Source organism: Pinus tabuliformis, chromosome 9, assembly GCF_031772625.1.
Source record: "Pinus tabuliformis cultivar Carrire ecotype Pingquan chromosome 9, CPIR1, whole genome shotgun sequence".
Classification (NCBI taxonomy): domain Eukaryota; kingdom Viridiplantae; phylum Streptophyta; class Pinopsida; order Pinales; family Pinaceae; genus Pinus; species Pinus tabuliformis.
This window is the reverse complement of record NC_142307.1, coordinates 1,308,384,504-1,308,400,020: the sequence shown is the minus strand read 5'-3', so window position 1 is coordinate 1,308,400,020 and position 15,517 is coordinate 1,308,384,504. Positions and strand designations below refer to the sequence as shown.

Sequence of the window (15,517 nt, the reverse complement as noted above, 5' to 3'; positions counted from 1 at the left end):
TTCGGGGAGATTGCCTGCCCTTACTTCTTGGTTCGCCAGGAGGTATTTTGTAGTTCACAGTTGCTTGGTAAACCTTTTACCTAGTATACCCCTTTTTGTTTATTTCTTTTTTGATAATAAAATTAATCAGCATTCATGGAGGAACATCAACCCCCACCCCGTCGTTCGTGGAGAACAGTGAGAAAACCACCTTTTCCACCCAAAGCGACACCTATGCAGACAAAGCGGTCTCGCTTAACTAAGTCTAGTACATCAAAAACTCCTAGTTCTTCATATGAATTACCTAAATCATCTCAAGTTACTCCACCTATTTCTAGTACATCTGTTCCTAAAGAAGAAGTTTCACAATTACCTGAGGACATTAGCACTGATCCTAATGAAATAGTTACTGAAGTTGTTCAACAACAAGTTGATCCTCAACTTGAAGTTGCTCAGCAAGAAATTACTTCCGAACTTGAATCAGTTCAACTAGAAGTTAATTGAGAACCTATCCCAGTTCAAATGGAAGTTACATCTGAACCTGAAGTTGTTCAGGAACCTCTTACTGAAGCTATTGTTCATTTACCTGAACATTTGGACTTTGAAATTGAACATTCAGAAATTGTTACTTTATAGGAGGATGATCAACTGGTTACCCCTCAGACATCAGTAACTATTGAAACCTCAACTTTATCAATAATAGAAATATTTGACAGACCTGATGGTGAAGTTCTTCCACTAGGTCTAATTGCTACAGAGGAAGAATTGGAAGAAAATTCTACACCAAGAACCCCTTTCCACTTTGGAGATGGGCTTTATATTTACCCTCATACTCTTCATTTTACTACTCCATTTGATCTCGCTTATTTTCAAGTACTCGTTGATTCTTTAGGACAACTTTTGGGTCAATTAACTATGGCTGAACAACCGCCAACATCTCAAACTGTATCATCTGATGCAGCTGCGGTAGAATCTTATGTTACAACCTCTTCAATGTTTTCTACCACACTGAGTCACACCTGTATGGTGAACCGTCCGTCCCGGTTGGTTACCAATCGTTATCTAGAACCCACTCAGGGGTTGCTTCTACACCATGGTCATCACCCGTGTCCTCAACCAAAATTTTACTTGGTTCTTCTCTAACGGGAACTCAACAGTTTGATCTTGCATATCAATATCAAGCTAGGCAATCTAGTTAACAAAGACTTATGTATCCATTAAATACTAGATTACCACCATATGGAGAATAATATGATTATTCACCGTATCCTCCTTATTCCGGAGGACCATCATATGGTAATATCCCGCAGTATTCAAGTCAATCTAGAATTAAAGTTTGTCAATGGCAACCAACAATCCTAGTTCAACCCAGACTTGTGTATCCAACACAACCAATGCAAAATGTGTCAACTATTCCTACTACACCTGTTGTTACTACTGTACCACAGTCACAAGTTCAAACTGTTGTATCTCAACTGGTACAAACTGATCCTTCTACCTTGCAACCACAAGTTTCAGGTCAAGAAGTTTAAATTCCTCAAGTTTTCGTACAACAACCACTTGTTTCCGAGGTTTAGCAACAACCTCATGTTAGTATACCCCTATCTGGACTAAACCAAGCTTACACTAGTATAGTTTATTCACAACCTGGCCAGCCTTTCGTTGTTGGGCAACAAAAACCATTAAATCAACAAGAGTTGTATCAACAATAGTTGATTCAAAAACCGTGGTAGTTGTTAGAGAATTATATATTACAGAGCAATGGAACACTTAAAATATTATAGAAATATAAACAAAGAAAAAACATAAAAAATGAGAGACACAGATATACGTGGTTGACCCAGTTTGGGCTACGTCCACTGAGAAACAGCTAGTCCTTCTTTTTTTTATATTATCCAGCAAACTGAAGAGATACGACCTATAGCAGAACTGCTGTAAATACCTCTTCGCTCTCAATCTCCTCTCTCTTCCTCACTCAGAATATAGATGTGCATAGATGCAATACAATTCCCTCATATATAGTGAGGGGTTGCCTTCTAGGGCAAAAAACCCTAAATTAAACATAACTTATACCATCAGATCTCTGCCTAATGAACAACCCAGATTGACTATGGAATTACAAAATTTTACAAGGCAATTTTACATCTATTCTTATCTTCGGGGGTGCTACCCCAGATCCCCCCACCAAGGGGGGGCTCCCAAAGGTCATAGTCGCCCCCCCTGGACCCCCCCTGCAGTAAATATTTTACGGGGGACGTTTCCACCCCATTACGAACTGGGGTCCAATGCGACGATACCTTTGAATACAAAAGACAATCAGGCTCCATAACCAACAATCTCCCACTTGGAGACTGATTATAGCAACTCCATCGATGCTTCATTTTCTAGACAATGACTCCACTTTGGACCTTGTTATTTCTCATCTTCTTCATCATACTTGAAGACCAATTCAAATTGAGCAAATTCTCAGTTTTTCCTTGGTTACAACTTTTGTTAACATATCTGCAGGATTCTGGCTAGTGTGTATCTTTTCCAGCGTCAATTGTCCATCTTCCAACATTGACCATATGAAATGGTACTTGAGTTGTCTATGTTTAGCCTTGGAATGAAATGTAGATTTCTTTGCAAGATGTATGGCACTATGGTTGTCACTGTATAACTTTCCCAACTCCTGCTTCTTACCCAAATCATCCAAAAACCTTTGTAACCAAATCATTTCTTTACTAGACTCTGTAGCAGCAACATACTCTACTTCTATTGTTGAGAGTGCAACAACACTTTGCAGTTTTGAGACCCAACTGACAGTTGTTCCACCTACAATAAACACATACCCTGTTGTGCTCCTCCTATTATCTCTATCACCCGCCATATCTGCATCAACATATCCTTGTAGAGCAATGTTTGAACCACCAAAGCATAATGCTTGATTTGTGGTACCTCTCAAATACTTGAGAATCCACTTCAATGCCATCCAATGTTCTTTTCTTGGATTGTTCATGTACCTGCTTACAACTACCACTGCATGTGCAATATCAAGCCTTGTGCATACCATTGCATACATTAAGCTTCCAACTGCTGATGCATATGGAACTTTAGACATATGAGCCATTTCTTCCTGAGTCTTGGGACACTCCTCCTTACTTAATTTGAAATGGTTAGCCAAAGGTATACTAACTGGTTTTGCATTCTGCATATTAAACCTTTTCAACACCTTTTCTATGTAATCACTTTGAGACAATGTTAATTTGTGATTCTTCTTATCTCTAGTTATTCTCATACCAAGGATTTGTTTTGCAGCACCCAAATCCTTCATTGCAAATGAGTCTGCCAATTTTATTTTGAGCACATTTATTTCCTGCATGTTAGAACCTGAAACAAGCATGTTATCTACATACAATAACAATATAATATAGCTGCCATCAATTTTCCTTTTGAGATAAACACAATGATGAGAGTGACATCTAGAATAACCTTGTTCAGACATAAACCTGTCAAATTTTAGATACCACTGCCTTGGAGCCTGTTTTAATCCATACAAGCTCTTCTTCAACCTGCACACTAGTTTCTCCTTCCCTTTTACCTCATATTCTTGTGGCTTCTACATACATATATCTTCCTCCAAATCCCCATGAAGAAAGGTTGTCTTTACATCTAACTGCTTAAGATGCAAATCTTTAGCTGCTACTAGAATTAAAATAGTTCTTATTGAAGTCATTTTAACAACAGGAGAAAATATCTCACCAAAGTCTATACCCTTTTTCTGTGCAAACCCTTTCACCAAAATTCCAGCTTTATACAATTTTCTACCTCTATCTTCTTCCTTCAACTTGTAAACCCATTTATTCTACAATGTTGTTTTACCTACGGGGACCCTGACTAAGTCCCATGTCTGGTTAGGTGCTAAGGAGTCCATCTCTTCTTTCATGGCTTGCTCCCACTTCTTCCTAGTTTCTACCTACACTGCTTCTTCACAACATTCTAGTTCACCAGAATTAGTCAACAATACATAATATAATGACGAAGAGTATCGTTCAGGGGGTCTATTTATCCTGGTAGATCTTCTAACACGACTTTCAGGTGTTTGAGGTGCTTTTTGTTATTGTGGTTGTTGTTCTGGCTATCGATCATTATGATTTTCAGGCACCATCACTTTTCCTGTGATCTCGTCAAGCATTGTGTATTCTTTATTTTCTTTTTCCTGTTTCTTTTCCTACAGCTGATCCTTATACAAAACCTTTTCATTGAATATGACATCTCTGTGCCTAATGATTTTGTGTTTTTCATAATCATAAAAGTGATAACCAAAATCATTAACACCATATCCAATAAAGGTACATTTCTTTGATTTTGCCTCAAGCTTTGTTCTATTTTCTTTATTAATGTGGACAAAGGCTTCACAACCAAAAGTCTTTAAAAAAGAGTAGTTTACCTTTTTACCTGTCCATGCCTCCTTTGGAATACCACCATCCAAGGAACTTGATGGCCCTCTGTTTATTAGATAAACAACAGTATATACAACATCTACCCAAAATTGTAAAGGAAATCTTGCATGCAATCTCATGCACCTTGCATGCTCCATGATTGTCCTATTCATTCTTTCTGACACACCATTTTCTTGTGGTGTTCCTGGAACTATTTTCTCTCTGCGAATTCCATTCTCTGAACAGTACCTATCAAACTCTTTGTTGTAATATTCACCTCCATTGTCTGATCTGAGACACTTAAACCTTTTTCTTGTCTCATTTTCAACCAAAGCTTTCCATTTCTTGAAAGTATGAAATACATCAGATTTATTTTGAATACAATAAATCCAGGTTTTTCTGTTTGCATCATCAATAAAAGTAACATAATAACGAGAGCCACCAAGAGATGATACCTAAGCAGTCCCCATACAAATGTATGCACAAGCTCTAATTTTTCGGTCTTCTTTTCTTTCCCAACTCTAAGGAATCTGACTCTCTTCTCTTTTCCATAAACACAATTCTCACAGAATTTTAAATCAACATGCTTCAAACCTGGCAACAAAGTTCTTGAGTGAAGAATCTACATCCCCTTCTCACTCATGTGCCCGAGCCTATGATTCCACAATGTCGTATATTCTCTTGTAGAGGTTAAAGCATTAACATAATTAGAAATACCATTGCATAAATACAATGTACCAATCTTTCCTCCTTTTGCTATTACCAGGGATCCTTTAGTGACCTTCCAAGTTTTACCTATGAAAGTAGTTACGCAACCTTCACCTCCCAACTGCCCTATTGAAATTAGATTTTTCTTTAGATCTGGAACATGCCTTACCTCCGTCAACAGCCATTGATTTCCATTTTGTTGTTTTATGAAAATTGTACCCATTCCAATGATTTTACAGGGTTTATCATCACCCAATCGAACCTATCCAAAATCTCCTTGAACCTAATCATAAAAATGTTTCCTATTAGATGTGGCATGGAATGAGGCCCCTGAATCTACCACCCAGGCATCAATAATATTTTCTGATGAAAGAATCGAAGCATCTTGTATCACATCACCTATTACATACGCTTCATGATTAATTTCTTGATGCACATCTCCTTCTTTTCCCTTTCGAGACTTGTAGTCTTTCTTTAGGTGTCCTTTATTCCCACATTTCTAGCACACTATCCCTGATTTGGACTTGGATATTCCTTTTCTTGACTTACTGCGATATCTAGGGCTCTTTCCTCTTTCCATTTTTCTTCCCCTAGTATCTGCAGTCAAAGCATTACCTGATGTCTCACTGGAGATTTTCTGTCGCATTTCCTCGCTAAGGATTGCACCGACAACATCATCAAACCTTAAAGTACTAGATCCAGAGATAGTTACTAATGGCCGTAACTAAAGCATTCCAACTTTCTGGCAATGAGAACAGAAATAACAGAGCCCTAACTTCATCATCAAAAGTTACCCCTACAGAACTTTACTGACTGGTAACTGTATTAAACTCATTTAAATGATCAGCAACAGATCCACCTTCTGACATCTTCATATTAAATAAATGCTTCATAAGAAATACCTTATTTGAGGCTGAGGGTTTTTCATATAGTTTGGCCAATGTCAACATTAAACCCTTTGTTTTCGTTTTCTTTGAAATATTAAATGCTACTGACGCCGCTAGGCACAGCCGTATTATTCCAAGTGCTTTTCTGTCGAGAATATCTCATTCTGTGTCTGTCATACTCATCGGCTTCTTTGTCTTTCCGCTCAATGGTTGGTACAAATATCTCTGATACAGATAATCTTCCATCTGCATCTTCCACAGCCGGTAGTTTTGGCCATTGAATTTTTCAACCCTAAACCTACCATCTTCCACCATTGCTCCCACTTGAACCAGGAACCCTTCTCTCCCAAAAAGACCTTCGGCTCTGATACCAGTTGTTTGAGAATTATATATTATAGAGCAATGGAACACCTATAATATTCAAAAATATAAACACAGAAAATGCATAAAACAAGAGAGACACATATATATGTGGTTCACCTAGTTTGGGCTATGTCCACTGAGAAATAACCACTCCTTTTTCTTATATTATCCAGCAAACTGAAGAGATACAACCTATAGCAAAACTATTGTAACTCCCTCTTTGCTCTCAATCTCCTCTCTCTTCCTCACTCAAAATGCAGATGTTCATAGATGCAATACAATTCCCTCATATATAGCGAGGGGTTGCCTTTTAGCGAAAAAAACCCTAAATTAAACATAACTTCTACCGTCAAATATCTGCCTAATGAACGACCCAGATTGACTATGAAATTACAACATTTTAAAAGGCAATTTTACATCTATTCTTAGCTTTAGGGGCGCTGCCCCTGATCCCTGCGCCAGGGGGGGCTCCCAAAGGTCGCAGCTGCCCCCCCTTGCCCCCCCCCTACAGTGAATATTTTACGGGCGGTGTTTCCGCCCCATTACAAAATGGGGTCCAATGCGGCAATACCTTTGAATACAAAATATAATTAGGCTTCACACCCAACAACAACCTCATTTTCAACAACCCCAATTCCGGCAAATCCAACCACAATTTGGACTTGCCCAGCAAGTTCAATTTGGGTTTGGTCAATATCAAGCTTACCAAGGTCTTGGTCAACAACGCTTTGCAAGTTATGGACAACCACACATTCAACCTGGTTATCAACAACCACCTTATGCAAGTTTTGTTCAACAACAACCATACCAAGGTTACCAAATGCAGATGCCCTATGTTGGTATGCAAAGACCTATTGCTCAAGCAATTCCATCATATCCTGGGTATGCTCAACTTGACTTGAATCGACAGTTTCCATTTGTAGCAACTTTAGAATTACCATATTTAAATCGGCTCACTAATGATCCAATCTTATATGCACCTTGGTGGCCAATAATTCTGCATAAGTTACCATCTGACATTCCGAAATTTAATGGAAATCCTGGAGAAGACCCATAAAATCATGTTATGACCTTTCATTTGTGGTGTTCATCAAACTCCTTAAATGATGATTGGGTTAGAATTCATCTTTTCCAAAGAACACTTACTAGTCCGGTAGCTAAATGGTGCATTGAGTTACCAAGAGCTTCTTTCAAAAATTTCACCACTTTAGCCACTAAATTTTTTATCCACTTCCAGTTACCCATCAGATACGAGACTGGAACGGAACTCCTAACCAACTTTAAATAGACGACTACTACCCATATATCAGATTATATTCATGAGTGGCAGTGTTGTGGACGAATGGTTAAGACATTTGTTCCTGATAAGCTGTTAGCTAAGTGGTTCATAAAATCCTTGTTTCCATCAATCACCGAGGATGTGGCAAAAGGTGGAGTTGTCATAGAAGAGCAAGTGATTTCTCGTCCCCAATACTTGGATTTGATTTACACACAATCCGACATGCTTTATGATAAAATTCCCAATGCACCCCGACCAGCTTTCACTGTTCCTCCTCCTCCACAATTGAGTAAGGACTCTCATGCTAGCAATGGTGTGATCGGTTCTTCGAGCATGCAAATGGCGGGAATACCATCTAGTTAAACCCTTGCTATTTCCGATCAAACTATCAATGCATCAAAAAATACTCTTGCTTCCGAAATTAATTCCATGTCATCTGACAAAGGCAAAAATCCAAAGCAACCAAGAAGCAAGAAAAAGGGGAAAACAAGAAGAAACAAGATAATTCCCCTCTAGAGAAATCATTTGATTCTTCTGCTTTGGCAAGGAAAACTCATTATCCATGTATAATCTGTAATGACGAGCATTTTACAAGAGATTGTCCACACTGCTCCAAGGTCTCTAAACTTTTAAAGACTTCAAACACATCGGCAGTGTTGATTGATCCGTTTCCAAACCTGGAGACTCATTTGGTTGCAATAGGCCATGATTCCACATCGTAAGTACTCATGGTATCCGTCAAAAAGCCACAAAACGAAGTTTTGGTGTCAACGAGAAACAAAGATTATGGAAATCCATCATCATCATTGAATAATTAGGCCACTGATCAACCTCATCCTTCAACTTCGACTTCATCTGAAAATGTTCCAGCTATTGTACCAGAATTGACAATAAAACCACCAAAGGGAGTTGTGCATAAATCAACATTTAACCCTTGGGCTCAAGCATCTCAGAATTATAACATAGTGGAAGATCTTGCTCAATCACCTTTTGTTATGTCGACACTTGAGGCATTACAAAATTATCCCTCCCAAAACCAAGCTTTACTATCGGCAATAGGTGGGGTAGATCCTACGGATTCTAATCTTGTGGTTTCTAACCATGCGGGATATACACCATAGTTACTGGTGTAGTTAGCCTTCCTAATTCAAGTAATTTCTCTCAATAAAAATGTTCACCAAACTATTATTGATGAGGGGGCATCCACTTGCATTATGTCAATGAGCTGCTAGAAAACACTTGGTTCACCATCATTGTCATGATCACCAACCATGTTGAAAGCTTTAGATGGAAGAACATATACTCCTTGTGGGATTTTGAGTAACCTGAAAATCGAACTAGGGGGAAAAACAATTACTGTTGAAGTTAAGGTAGTTGACAGACCCCTCGATTACAACATTTTACTGGGAAGGCCATGGGTATATGTTGTGGCTGTTGTGGTCTCCACGTATTTTCATACTATTCATTCCCTTTTAAGGGTGAAATCACAGTCATTGATTAGCTAGCCTTCTTTGCCAATAGTTCACAGGCTACAGGAAGCATTCCATTGGTACACGGACCCCCGATGTCACTTCAAAGTGTTGAGTAGGTCTCTTTAAATATCCTTCCTTAATGGGTATGTTCACCCTTCCATCACCATATGATTTGGCGGAAGTGGCAAGAATATAGACTTGTAATATGATTTCCTCCACCTCATCTGATTAAGGAGGATTACTAACAAGGTTGAAGTTGATAGTATTATTGAGGTGATGCCGTTAAGCCCCATTGAATCATCATAGAAACCAATTTTTTGGGCTTGCGTGGCAAACCCAAATCCACACTCAACAATTGTATGGGTAGACCATTCGTTAGAATATGTTACTTCTTCGAATCCTTTTTCACGTATACATTCTATGGATGAAGGAATCATCCAATCAATGATGATAGGAGAAGAACCTTGGGAAGATTATCATCATCGTTCCCATCTTCCAAATAACATAGAAAAATATTCAAATGAACTATATCACCCATCAGACGTTGATTTCCTATCAAATTCAGTTTTCATAGACACAATAGAACCTAAGAAAAACCTGTCAAATATTGAAGAAACAATTTCTATTAATATTTCTACCACGCCTAATATTGTAGAGAATATTCATGTCGGAAAATCTTGTTCTCCATTGGAACTTAATAATAACCGTACTCTCTTTCATGAATTTAGAGATATCTTTGCATGGTCTTACGAGGAGATGTCAGTCAGTGACTCAAGTATTGTTGAACACAAAATCAAAATGTACCATGATGTCAAGCCAGTTCGACAGTGGCTTCGACCTGTTCATCCAAAGAAAGTCACTAGAATTAAAGCAGAATTTGAAAAAAATTTGCGGGATTGTTTCATTTACCCTGTTCCTCTTACTGACTAGGTTTCCAATATTTTTCTTCTCATGAAGAAATAGGGAACAATACGAGTGTGCGTCGATTAAAGGGATGTAAATCAGGAATGTCCAAAAGACAATTATCCTACTCCCTTTATTGACCAAATTATTGACGGATGTGCCGGATGCAAAATATTTTCGTTTATGGATGGTTTTTCTGGCTACAATCAAATCAATATATGCCCACAGGACCAATCGAAAACAACTTTTATTTGTCCATGGGGCACATTCGCCTATAGAAAATTCCCATTTGGTTTTAAGAATGCTAGAGCCACTTTTTAGAGGGCAATGAATTATGCCTTCCATGAAATCAAGCACATTGTTCAAACTTACCTTAACGATTTACTTGCTCATTCACGAAAGTGGACTGATCACCCACAACATTTGAGAGCAATATTTTTACGGTGCCGACACTACAAGATACGACTCAATCTGCACAAGTGTGTGTTTTGTGTTGGTTCTGGTTGATTGCTTGGATTTGTAGTGTCTAGAGAAGGGATTCAACTTGATCCATTAAAGGTTCAGGAAATTTTGGATTTGCCTCCACCTTCAAATATTTTACAGTTACAAAGACTCCAAGGGAAAGCAAACTTTCTGAGGAGGTTCATTCCTAATTACGCTGAGATGGCTAAAGGTTTTACACGTCTTTTGAAAAAGGAGATACCCTTTCATTGGGATCAGGTCGCACAAGCTTCCTTTGACGCTCTTAAAGATACCTTGATTAGAGCTTCATTAATGTATTCTCCAAATTACCAAAATGACTATTACCTGTATCTCGCCATTGCAGATACAACCATTGGCATGGTTTTAGTCTAGGAAGAAAATGGGATTGAACATCCGATTTATTACTTGAGCCGTAATCTCAACGACACAGAAAGTAAGTACTCTTATGTCGAAAAACTAGCTTTGGTAGCTGTGTAAGCTATTCAAAGATTTCACCATTATATCCTGTTACAAAAAACAACTGTCATTTCAGATTACAACCCTATGACATACATTTTTTCACGTCAATTGCTGGGGGGAAAATACTCAAAATGGATAGTTATTTTACAAGAGTTTGATTTGGAATTCATCAAGTCCAAATCAAAGAAATCTCTAGTTTTCGCTGAGTTACTATGTGACCTTCCCTCGACCTCCATTGATTCAACATCTGAACCATTAATATTGGATGAGTCTCTGTTTCTAATTTCATCATCTGATGCATGGTATGGAGATATACTGATCTATCTCTAGACCCAAACTTTCTGGAAAGATACCTCTCGCTCGCAACAGCGACGTATTCGTTACCAAGCCAAATATTATCTAATCATTGGTGACACACTTTACCGTCATGGTATCGATACAATTTTACGGAGGTGCCTCACAGATGAGGAAGCCGAGAAAGCATTGAATGATTGCCATTCTAGTGCATGTGGTGGACACTTATCAAGATATGCAACTGCACAAATAATTCTCTGTGCTAGTTACTTCTGGCCAACTATATTTAAATATTGTATTATTGCTGTCAGAAGATGTCATGCATGCCAGATATATGACTGAAAAACCAGATTACCACCTGCACCACTACATCCAGTCATTGTTGTTGTCCCATTCGCCAAATGGGGCATTGACTTTATTACATGTAACCCCACCTCGGCTGGGGAGCATGGGTATATTATAGTCGCCATTGATATTTTACAAAATGGGTCGAGGTGATGCCAACATTGAACAACAATGGAGAAACGACTGCTCTTTTCTTTTTTAACCATGTGGTTGCCCAGTTTGGTGTACCATAAGACATAGTTACAGATCATGGGTCGCTTTTTCGTAATCACATGATGGCTGAATTGACTGCTAAGTTGGGACTGTCACATGATAGTTCTACCCTGTATTACCTACAAGCAAATGGACAAGTTGAGGCCATCAACAAAGTCCTGAAGCGGATGTTGAAAATATAGGGGTTCATAAAAGAAACTGGCACTTAATCCTATACTTTGCCTTGTGGTCATATCAAACCTTGGTAAGAAATGCAACTGGATTCACACCCTTTAAATTGGTGTATGGTTTGGAAGCAATCTTACTAATACAATGTGAAATTTCATCGCTAAAACTTGCAATTGACCTGTTACTGAACACTTCTGAAGAAGAAGCACGTTTCTTGGAATTAATCTATCTGGATAAAACCCGTAATGATGCCACATTGGCTAATGAAGCACATAAGAAATTTATTAAGGTGCAATACGATAGAAATTTCAAGCCTCGTATATTCTCAGAAGGAGACCTAGTCTTGCTTTACGATTAGGAAGCTGATAAACTTGGAGCAAGAAAATTCGAACCAATGTGGATGGGTCCTTATGTTATCAAGCATGTTCTGGAAAAAGGCACCTACGAGTTAGTAGATTAGGATGGGATTCCATTGTCGCAGCCCCGAAATGAGTTGTACCTAAAACATTACTATGCTTGATTAAGTGTAGTAAAACTCAATGCATATATGCTTTCATTGCATGAGTGTGTGTTTCTTTTAGATATTTTTATCTAGTTAGTAATCCTCTTTGCATTTGTTGTAGATGTTGGAGTCTTCAGATGCTTTTGTTGGTTACGACGATGGTGCTAGTCGTAGTATGTAGAATTTTTCTTCTGCGGCATGGGCTATTTTCGCTCCAAGTGGCGAGTTAGTGAGTTTCCAAGGGATTTGTATCAGTCGATCGACAAACAATATCGCTGAGTATACCGCGTTGATTGAAATACTCTCTGATGCCATTTCACTTGGCATTCGCTAAATCATCGTTAGGCTGGACTCACGACTCATTGTACTACAACTAACAAACATTTATACTGTCCGAAATCCAGCAATTTTTTGTACATTCCTTGGAGTTCGTATTTTGGAAAGATGTTTTGAACACATTCAATATCAACATATTTCCATAAATCTTAACACATTAACTAACTCTCTAGAAAATCATGTTTTAAATAGACATTTTGCGACACATGTAAAAGTAGTATTTTCAATTCACATCATCAATTGAATAGGATTTCATATAACCATAGAAAACTCTGAAAGTAAAATAGAAAAGTGTTTTAATTTTTTTTTACAAAATTTGTGCCTAAGACACATTTGGTCATCTAACTCGAAGACTCAAAAATGCATACAAAACATCCTAAGTAGATCTAGTGGTGCTCATGGTAACAGGTCACAGCCTGTACTATCATGTGCAAAAGTCTCGCCCAACGGTTAGGAACATCAATCGTGTGGCGCTGCAGCCTCATAGGTAATTCCTCAATCCAGATATCTGGAATACCAAGGGTTAATCCCTCTATATGATCCTGCAACACTGTTAAGGTTTCGGCCAAATCCAAGTCCTGAAGAACTGCTCTCCCGATGTTTCTCTGCATTGGCCCACCTGCAACCTATCGACGTACTGCAAGTTGAGCACTACTCACATCTGTATGCATAAGAGTAATTTTAGTTTAGTCTTGGAAACATTAAAAGACATAAAAAAAAAACATGTAGAAACTTGAAAAATTGAAAAACACTTTGGTCAAGAAACTTACCCATAGGACCCCATTGTGCTCCAATTGGTAGAATCAAATCTAGATCTCCACGATAATCCATCCCTGAGTATGGATGCTTCTCAATAACATGTTGTCACTCAAACCAGCTAAAAAATGCAAGGGAGAAAATGATTGTTGACTGGCCTACGTGTCGAGCCATCAATTCAACCCACCTCTGCATACGTGGATCTCTAGGACCAACCACACCTAGTGATACATGTTGCGGTTGCATCAATGGGATTTTCTCTAAGGAAAAGGCAATTAATATCGAACCATAGCATAAATTCTTCGTCTTACCGCTTTTTACCTTAGTTAGTTGTTCTTTCAGCAAAGAAAGCACAGCCTCGCACCAGTTGAAAACTTTTCTTTCTAAACACTCCAGTGCATACTGCATATAAGATATGTTCGCCAGATGGAGTGTCACACTGCCAGCCAATTTTGCGATTGTGAAGAGGATCGTTCTTAAAGGAAAATCACCTACATCCCTGATATTTATTTTCCCATCCTTGCTAGGTTGTGTACTTGGCCGACAAAACTGTCTGAAATAATCTCTCACTGATTCACCTCCACGGGCAAATCCAAAAAGTGAGATGGGGGCACCTTGCCTTGACAGTCCGGTAAGAAAGTAGATATCCTCAATGGTAACAGGGACCATCTTTTCCCTAATGCAAAAATTCTAATCTGTCGGATCCCATGCACGAACAAGGAACTATAGTAGTTCTATTTGTTGCCTCATTCCAGACAACTTAAAATATTTGAGTAACTCGCAGTTTTTGAGGGCCTCAATTGTACCCGAATTGTTTAGGGCAACCATATCTTGTTATTCATGCTCTCTTTCTTGCCATGTAATCGACATCCTAATCCAATGAAATCCTGAAACACAATCATAAGCTAAATTAGGATCATTTCCATGCGAAAAATAGGGCAAATTTTGGACCAAACAACTAAAACAAACTTGGGAAATGCACCCAGAGTAGCCTAGACATAGAGATAGTGTGCTGCAGAGCATACAACCTTCCATCTAGGTGCTCTTCAGCATAATTTTCAATGTGAAAACCTGTGTTGATCCCAGGGCAAAAAAACGAAACCGTAGGGGCCCCAAAAAACCCTAAAATTTGCATGAAACGACAAAAGAATGACTTGAAAAGAAAGTAGAGAGGTTTAGCTCCTACCTGGTCCAAACGGCTCGAGAAATTGTCCGCAGAATATTTCGCAATCAACTGGTGAAGATCGAGGTAAAAACTAAGCTCAGAGCACAAAACTGAATGTTAAGTTCCAAATGGTAAAATGTCATGGCAAAAACTTGTTTTATGTTTATTTCATGTTCATTAATCGATTAAACATTAGTACTTACCTATTTTTTCCTATGAAATAGATATTTTTAATCCATTTGGTGATGCCTTGAGCAGGTTTTGCAACTGATTTACAGAATTCAACGTGCTCAATTGTAAGTTGTACCTTTGACCACAAAGCACACTTTTATCTCTTTTTCGAGCTTTGTTAAAAACAAAAAAGGAACCCCCTTGTAGTCCTCTTTAAGCTATTTTCAGACTCTAAATATGAAAATATTTACGAGTGCTTGTGCTTTCCAGCTCATTAACGGATTGGAATTGATAGCTCTCTTGTATTATTTTAGGCTTTTTCAGGCTTGAGAGATTAATTTATGAAAAATAACTTGTGAAGTTTTCTTTTTGTCCCTTTTCAAACTCACTAAACATGAAAAGGACTGAGTTATCTTTGTCATTAAACTTGTTAAAACATCAAATAGCAACAAACTTGTCCATCTGGACAAGACTGAGTTTCACCTTCGCTAGACTCATTAAAACATCAAATAGTGATGGATTCACCCAAAGGATGAAATTATACAACAAGCATATGTTATCCTCCTCAAGCTTGTTAGGATATTCCGACACATAGGATATAGTTAAGTTCAAC

At 38.3% G+C, this 15,517-nt stretch overlaps 1 pseudogene; it reads left to right on the top strand.

Annotated features, from left to right (window-relative positions):
- Positions 1-894: 894 nt before the first annotated feature.
- LOC149153346 (ferredoxin-dependent glutamate synthase, chloroplastic pseudogene) overlaps positions 895-15,517 on the top strand; it is a 66,786-nt pseudogene continuing 52,163 nt past the window's right edge.